The sequence below is a fragment of the Mandrillus leucophaeus genome, unplaced genomic scaffold (genome assembly GCF_000951045.1).
Source record: "Mandrillus leucophaeus isolate KB7577 unplaced genomic scaffold, Mleu.le_1.0 Scaffold392, whole genome shotgun sequence".
Lineage (NCBI taxonomy): Eukaryota > Metazoa > Chordata > Mammalia > Primates > Cercopithecidae > Mandrillus > Mandrillus leucophaeus.
Genome location: NW_012104165.1, coordinates 1,971,087 through 1,979,764, shown reverse-complemented (window position 1 = coordinate 1,979,764; position 8,678 = coordinate 1,971,087). Strand labels below are relative to the sequence as shown.

The 8,678-nt window shown below is 43.5% G+C and overlaps 1 non-coding gene across 1 annotated transcript; it reads right to left on the bottom strand.

Annotated features, from left to right (window-relative positions):
• Window positions 1–1,479: 1,479 nt before the first annotated feature.
• TRNAR-CCG lies at window positions 1,480–1,552 on the bottom strand. Its single transcript has one exon. It is a non-coding gene; the product is annotated as a tRNA-Arg (tRNA).
• Between the last annotated feature and the right edge of the window lie 7,126 nt (window positions 1,553–8,678).

Here is an 8,678-nt window from a genome sequence, read left to right as displayed (position 1 = left end):
TTAGCTGGGCGTGGTGGCACGCTCCTGTACTCCCAGCTACTCGGGAGACTGAGGCAGGAGAATCGCTTGAACCCAGGAGGCGGAGGTTGCAATGAGCCGAGATAGCCGAGATCGCGCCACTGCACTCCAGCCTGGCCACAGAGCAAGACTCTGTCTCAAAAAAAAAAAAAAAAAAAAAAAAACCAAAAAAAGTTAAAGTGACATTTTATGTTATATATATTTTACCACACTGCATCATGCCATTAAACAACAAAAAGTTGTTTTAAACATTAAGACTTGTGCTCCAGAAATAACATATTTTGGTTAAGTTTCCAGCTTTACTCTTTATTAGTTGTGTTGGGCAATGCATTATACCCTTCTAGGTGTCAGTTTCTACATCTGTAAAATAAGACTATTAATACATTTCTCATAGTTGGAATAGTGCAGCCACAGTGTATGCATTCGGTAAATGTTAACTGGCCTTGGTGTTAAATCTGGGAATTGCATTGTTTCTTTTTAAAGAATTCTTTTTCAGTTACCACGTATTCTCACAGAAACAAATGTTCTTGAGAATCAATTTTAGCTTCCTTTTCCTCAAGAAGCGACTGGAGCTCAGTTAAAAATGATGAAAACTTGCTTGATCCTGCGCTCACTGTGCTTTCTTTGTAGTAATGTTCAGGTCAATTTATGGCACTGGCCCGCTTGCAAAAGTTGAACCTATCATGACTACCCTAATACAGGTTGCACTAGAGGACGGCTCAGTTTGGATTAAAGCTTTTGGTGGTTTCTGCCTTTAGGCTTAAGTGATGACGATTTGCCTGGTGATGACAGTTACCTTTTTTGGTAGCTAGTGAAAATCTGGAGAACACTAATTTTAAATCATGTTCAGAGTCTCAGAATTTCTATGAGAGAGCTTGTTCCCAGAAATTTAACTCACTTTATCTCTTTTTGTTGATTTTCTCTGTAGTGATTTACACTCCTTCCCCCGCCCGCCACCCACCCCCAGCTCCAAACACAAACACACAAGCGTTCAGCAACCTGAATTTGGCAAATACTTAGTGATTTCAGATTCTCAGCGAATTAACAAATGCTATTCCTTCTGCCTGAAAAACACTCATTTTCCAGCTAAGTAGCATTTTTTCAGTACCTCCAGGAGGATGGATGCTTCCTAAAGAAGCCCCCATCCCTTATTTTTTATTTTATCCTCCTACTTACTTCTTTCACAGGAGTGGAAACCAGTTTTTTGTTTTTGTTTTTGTTTTCTTCCCAGCGTTTGCTTGATTTCAACTGTTAGGTCCAGTAGAAAGTAAGCTCTTTGAGGCCAAGTGCTATTTCTGCTTTGTTCTTTTATTAGAGCACTTGTTGCAGGGCAGGCACGCCGTATATACTCTTTAAATAAGACTTCTACCTTTAGTTGTTAATTGGCAGCCAGACCGGAGCAAGAAGAGGGAAAACGCTCTGAATCAATAAACATCTTTCAGAACAGCGAACGAAAAACGACGACCACGAAGGGACTCGAACCCTCAATCTTCTGATCCGGAATCAGACGCCTTATCCATTAGGCCACGCGGCCAACCGCAGAAGACAGTTACTTACATAAGACCCAAAGAGAATGTAACATGGTGGGGAACGGGGCTTTTCAAGCGCTGACTTCAAAGATCCAGCTTAATAAAAAGTTCCTCGTTTGAAATTAAAATTCAGTAACAGCTAAAAACTATTTACAACACCCTCTAAAACTTGCAAAAACGAATACACAGTTGTCAGAAACTGTGAGAGGACGAGCAGTTAGGTGGGTCATCAATGTGAACCCTGTTGAAATCTTTAATGACTTCGAGATGTGGGATAGGGAGATTTTCAGTTCTGAATTGATGCTGCAACCCACAGGGGAAACAATCAAGAGGAGGTTGAGAGAGCGCACAGAAGGCACTTTCGGGAAGTGGGGGGTGTGAAAGGAATGATGGCGACGTTGGAGGCGGGGCAGTGATGGCCAGGAAGCTTCGAAGATGGTTCTGCTGGAAGTGCAGGGTTGGCGTAAGGCCGGAACAAAGTAGGTTATTCAGTTCACATACACTGTTTATTTTAATGGAGCTTGGTGACTTCCATTCTTGACTTGAAGACTTCCCAAGTTTGATTTGGTCTTGACAAGAACGCGTCACCAGCTCGCTGTGGATTAATCCACAGAGCAATAGCGTGTTTGGGGGAACCCCACAGTCACCAGAAGTGTGGATGGGATAGGAAAGATATGAAACGTCCAACCCTGAAGTAGAACTATAACACCAATCTGTCCAATACACAGTATAATTTTGGTTCCTTCAAAATGACATGTTATTCTATCTAACACAATGAAATCAAAGCAAAATTTCTCCCTTCCTGAACCCTACACTCGTTTCAACAAAGAGAATCTTTCCCATCAACTTCTCCTATTTTTCCTAGTGTTTTCTTCTATAATATTTTCTTTGGGGTGAAAACAAAGCTCAAATTATCGCCGAATATTCAGTCAAAATTTTTAGAGTGCCTACTTTGGGCTTTGCTCAGGAATCCGGAGACACTGAGGAGGAAGACGCCACAGAGTGGCATGGAAAATGAACTAGCATGAGTACAAGATTTGGAATAATATCGTGTGCTTCTTGTTATTTCAATATAGGGTTACATAAACTGTTGCAGAGCACAAAAGCAACAAAAATGTCCCACTGCATTTTCGAAAGGTAGCTTAATATCTACTGTAAAAACTGCAAAGATTGCCTAACGATACGGCAATTATTATTATTATTTTGTTGTTGTTGTTTTGTTTTTGAGACAGAGTCTCGCTCTGTCACCCAAGCTGGAGTGCAGTGGTGCGATCTCGGCTCACTGCAACCTCCGCCTCTCGGAAGCGATTCTCCTGCCTCAACCTCACGAGCGGCTGAGACTACAGGCGTGCGCCACCACACCCGGCTAATTTTTGTATTTTTAGTAAAGACGGGATTTCACTATGTTGGGCCAGGCTGGTATGGAACTCCTGACCTCAAGTGATCCGCCCGCCTCGGCCTCCCAAAGTGCTGGGATTACCGGTGTGAGCCACTGCGTCCGGCCTATTATTATTATTATTATTATTATTATTATTTGAAACAGGGTCTCACTCCGTCACCCAGGCTGGAGTGCAGTGACATTATAACGGCTCACTGCAGCCTCCACCCCCCGGGCTCAAGGGATCCTCCCATCTCAGCCTCCTGAGTAGCTGGGACTACAGGCGCGCGCCACCACGCCCAGCTAATTTTTTTGTATTTGTAGAGCCGGGGTCTCGCCATATTGCCCAAGCTGGTCTAGAACTCCTGGACTCAAGAGACCCACTCGTCTCTGCCTTCCAAAGTGCTAGGATTACAAGGGCCAGCCACCACGCCCTGTCTATGCAGCAACCATTAACAAAACATAATATCGCCATGATGAACAAATAATGCCATGAAATGTAAAAACTGAAGAGGATTCTCCTTTCTAAAATAATTTTTAATAACATGGGAAGATGTTCTGAAAACAATGTTGAGAATAAAGCAAACAACAAAAACATATACAGTATGATCCCAATTCTGTAAGTCTGTATTTATATGTCAGAGTCTCCACTCAGATTGTCTTGAAGTTCTCAATCCCTTTAAATCACTGGAAACGAAACTGTACAATACACATTCTAAGTGTGTGATGCAATAAACATACATAGAACTCCAATAAGTGCAACTCCCCCTCCCCATTTTCAAAGTTTGGTGAACATTTTCAATTAAAGCCAAACATTTGAAGTTATATGCAATTATTGAAACTGCATATATTGAAAGTATTGAAACTGAAAAAAAATTAAGCTACTGGAAGGTATTTTCTCATCTTAATCATCAGCATTGGGACACTTACTGCTGAAAGAATATATGTGACTCACCTTTTTAATGAATTGGAATCAGGTCACCTGGGGCTTAGGACATCTTCTGGAACTGCCCAAGGACAGCTATGGCTGATACCATGATTCACGGTCCTAATCCTTCCTCCAGAGAGGCCACAACAGAGCTAAAAGATTTAGATCCTGGATAGTGACAATATTAGGGTTTGAGATCTTTGTGAGCTAAACTACAATTGTCATCTTTCTCATAGGGCTTAAATTCTAAAATAAAAATAAGAACTGAGAGTTCATGGAGATTTTTTTTTCCTCTCCTTTTAAATCTTACCTTGCTAACCTGAAAATGTTAAGCCTCCTAATCTGCATCCCACTCTATTTCTGCTCTCCTTTACCTGGTTATCATTCAGAACTACTCTCTACAGTTTCTTCTGCTCAGAGAAGGGCAATTTCTGACTGGCTCCATTTTCCTTCTTTTATTTCTGCCCCCTTTATTGTCTCAACTTTGGCTCCATCCCCACTTTCTTTTCCATTTGTACTTTGCATCCTGTGTCTTCTGAAAATATATCCAGAAATATGTGCTTAGCTTCCTTTCTTGCATTTTGTTCCCTTTTATTCTCCTTTTCTCATTTTCACTGTCCCTAGATAATAATAGGTCTGTCTTTAAAGGGAGAAAAGGGGAAAATAATGAAATTTCAGAAGATTTGTGTGTGTGTGAGCAAATGTTAGGGCTTTGCATTTTTATATTCACATTTTCCTCTCACGTGGTTTACATCCATTTACAATAATCTACATAAGTTGAAACAGAACATAGACAAAAAAATACATCCTTACCAACTTATTTTTTTCAGACGGAGTCTCGCTCTGTCGCCCAGGCTGGAGTGCAATGGCTGATCCACAGATCATGTTTATCAGACATTTCCATGAAGTTGCCCTTAAGAATTTTAAATTCTTGTCCAAAACCAAACAGCTTCATCCCCTTCTGGATACCATCCTACTTCCACAAATAAAAACAAACAAGCATAATTCCTGCTTCTCCTCTATCTAATAGTTTGGTGAAAGGCAACATCCACATCTCTTACACTACCTGTGTGTGTGTGTGTTTCCTGAGGACATGTTCCATCTTTGTTGCTTTTAAAATCCATAAAGTCTCTGAATCCTGCAGTATCCACCTTCTTTTTCCAGTTCAAATAGGTTCCTTCTTTGTTTTTTATCACTAAAGTCTCTGCTAGTTTAGACCTTAAGCATTGTTCCTACCACCGATTGCAGGAGACACACATTATGCCCTCCTTAGAGTAGGACAGAGAACAAGGTCAATGATTAACAAAATGTTGAATCATTAGCTCTCCAATTGTACGACAACTCTAGCTCTTTCATGGTTCTGCCCTTGAGACTTATTTTTTTTTTTAAGATGGAATATCGCTCTTTGGAGCCTAGCTCTTGTCGCTAAGGCTGGAGTGCAATGGTGCAATCTCGGCTCACTGCAACCTCCACCTCCCAGGTTCAAGCGACTCTCCTGCCTTGGCCTCCCTAGTAGCTGGGATTACAGGTGCCTGCCACACCACACCAGGCTAATTTTTGTATTTTTAATAGAGACAGGGTTTCACCATGTTGGCTAGGCTGGTCTCCAACTCCTGACCTCAGGAGATCCACCAGCCTCAGTCTCCCAAAGTGCTGGGATTACAGGTGTGAGCCACCGCGCCCGGCCAAGACTCCTTTTTATGCAATAGCAGTGTGACAGTAGCAGAAGAGCCAGCTGCATATGCTATAAAGAGCGTGCCCAGGAAAAAGCTGGATTTTGATAGCTTTCTACCTGGAGGAGAAAGATGTAATTTGGGTGCACAGGGATCAGAACTTGAACTTCAGATCTTTGTAGAGGCCACTTAGATTCCTAAACTCAGAACCTTTGTTGTTGTTGTTGTTTTGAGAATCTTGTAAAGTGTACACATTTGACTGTGGTCTGTCTTATTATTTTGTTGTTTTGGATTCTCAACTAGATGTGCTAAAAATAAGCAGGCAAAAAAAGCAAGCAATCAAACATGCTAAATGGGTGTTTCCTTCTGCAACCGGAGCTGCCCAGCCCTAGGCAGGCTTGCCTCTTGTGAGAGCATTTACCACTGCTCCCTGACAACCAGATGGGTTGGCTTCCCTGTGACAGTTTCAAAGAGCAGGTGTATGTGAGTAACGAACTTCAAACATACAATTTAGGAGATGCACCTGAGAAAATGCTGAGCCCATCCAGAGACTCAGTGAGTCACAAAAGTCTCAGGCAAGACAAGCCGGGTCTCTTGTAAGAGGTTCTGGAATTTGGTCCATGGATCACCATCAGTATAATCTGGAAACCTGTTAGAACTGCAAATTCTTGGGCCCTACCCCAGGCCCACTAAATCAGAAAATCCAATGGATGTTCCCAATATATGTTTCAACAAGCCATCCAGATGATTCTGATGCACCTACGCTTTGTGAACAACTGAACTCGAAGGATTGACACCTTCTGTTGCCTCACTTTAGAATAAGGGGCATTCATTCTTCTGTAGTACCTGGAGGACGCACAGATGCACTGGGGGCCTGGGACACATTCAGATCTGAGCATCCAAATCCTGAGCATCCTTGAGTCTCCACTCCCCAGCACACTGCCTCTCACCTCTTCTTCTGTCTGCTGCTCATGGGTTTCCTCTTTTCTTTTCTGTAGTGTGATGAGTCCCCCACCAGATTATGTAAGGATATATGTCCACTGCCTGAATCCTGAGAGCCAGGTGGTGAGCCAAGGCCATGGTGCGCAGCCAAGGAGTAGGTGTCCCTGAGAACCCAAACATCCAGGAGAGTATCTAGGAACCTACTAAGAAAAACAATCTCATCACTCAAACACAGTAGACAAATAGCCTGAAAATAAGTTTGAAAGCAGTTTAGAGGCTGGGTGCGGTGTCACGCGCCTGTAATCCCAGCACTCTGGGAGGCCGAGGTGGGTGGATTGCTTGAGGCCAGGAGTTTGAGACCAGCCTGGCCAACATAGTGAAACCCAGTCTCTACTAAAAATACAAATATTACCAGGGCGGGGTGGTGGGTGCCTGTAATCCCAGCTACTCAGGAGGCTGAGGCAGGAGAATCACTTGAACCAAGGAAGCGGAGGCTGCAGTGAGCCGAGATGACAGCACTATACTGGGAGCCTGGGAGACAGAGTGAGACTTGGTTTAAAAAAAAAAAAAAAAGTCGTTTAGAGACAGGAGGCTGCATGGATCTCTAGAGCTGTCCTGCTACATCCAGGAGTGCCCTGTGTGTAAGTCCTAATAAACTCATCTACTTGTCAAGCTGTACTCGTCTGAGTCATTCTTTGGTCTCTCGGCTCCTTCCCAATTTAGGGGGACGTTATAGTCCCAAGTTTTCTCATAACAATTGGCCTCACAAACAGGAGCTGAGAGACCAAAGGATGAGTCAGGAAACGGCATCTGCAGGGGGAATCCTGGGGTGGTCAGCAACATGCAGGTGGGGTGGAATTGCTCCACCGCTCAACCTTTGTGGACTGCTGCACAAGTATAGGGATACTCAGAAAATGTGGCAGGGACTAAGTGCATATTGCAAGAGGCTAAGATATTAAAGTAGGATAAGGATAGCAAATGTGCTATTGTTGCAATAAGGCTGGCCCCTGAGAAAGCATTAGAGCAGGAACGGGAGAAAGGGTAGAAACGCCCGCAGAAATTCAAAGGAATGCCAGCTTTTTTAGGACTCCAGCTGGTTACCTATTATGTGTGGTCCTTTCTTGTGCACCTTTTTAAACTGATGGGAAAATTACAACAAAAAAATTCAGATCTCAAATGGTTAAGCTGCAACTATAGAGTTAAGAAGAGTCTCCTAAAACTCTCTATTTCTCTATTTTTTGTTTCTGCCTATTTTGAATATGCTATTTATTTATTTAGAGACAGATTCTTGCTCTTTCACCCAGGCTGGAGTGCAGTGATCTCAGCTCACTGCAGCCTCTGCCTCCTGAGTTCAAGCTATTCTCCTGCCTCAACCTCCCAAGTAGCTGGGATTACAGGCACTCGCCACCATGCCCAGCTAAGTTTTGTATTTTTAGTAGAGATGGGGTTTCACCATATTGGCCAGGCTGGTCTCAAACTCCCGACTTTGTGATCCGCCCACCTCGGCCTCCCAAAGTGCTGCGATTACAGGTATGAGACACTGAGCCCTGCCTCAAATGTTGGGAGAAAAGCTGAGTGTTGGGGGAGAAGCTGAGGCAGGGCTTGCATGTCTGCTAGACTTGCTGGCTCCTTGCTTCTAGCACTCCCATTGTCTCAAGTAGCCATATGTTTCTCATTCACATGATACACCATTTCTTTTCAACCCCCACATCCTCACCACCTGTTTCTTTGTTTGAGCACCAATAAATAGAGTGGGCTCCCATAGCCCAGGTCCTTTGGAGCCTCAACACTCCACAGCATCCACCCTTGCGATGGCCCCCAGTCTCACTTTCTCTCTCAAACTGTTTTTTCTCATTCCTTTGGCTCTGCCGGACTTTGTTGCCCCCACGACCTGGTGTTGGGTGTGATAACCCCAACATTAGAATATGCCATTATTAAGCTACTGGTGTTGAAATAAAACTCACTAATTCAAAGCCACTTGGAGATTTTACTTCACAGTATAGCCAGTTCTTACTAAAATGTAAACAATGAAACTCATTTGAAGCAGAGAAAAGGGGATGGGATAAATTAGGATTTGAAAAATCAAACTGCCGGCCGGGCGCGGTGGCTCAAGCCTGTAATCCCAGCACTTTGGGAGGCCGAGACGGGTGAATCACGAGGTCAGGAGATCCAGACCATCCTGGCTAACACGGTGAAACCCCGTCTCTACT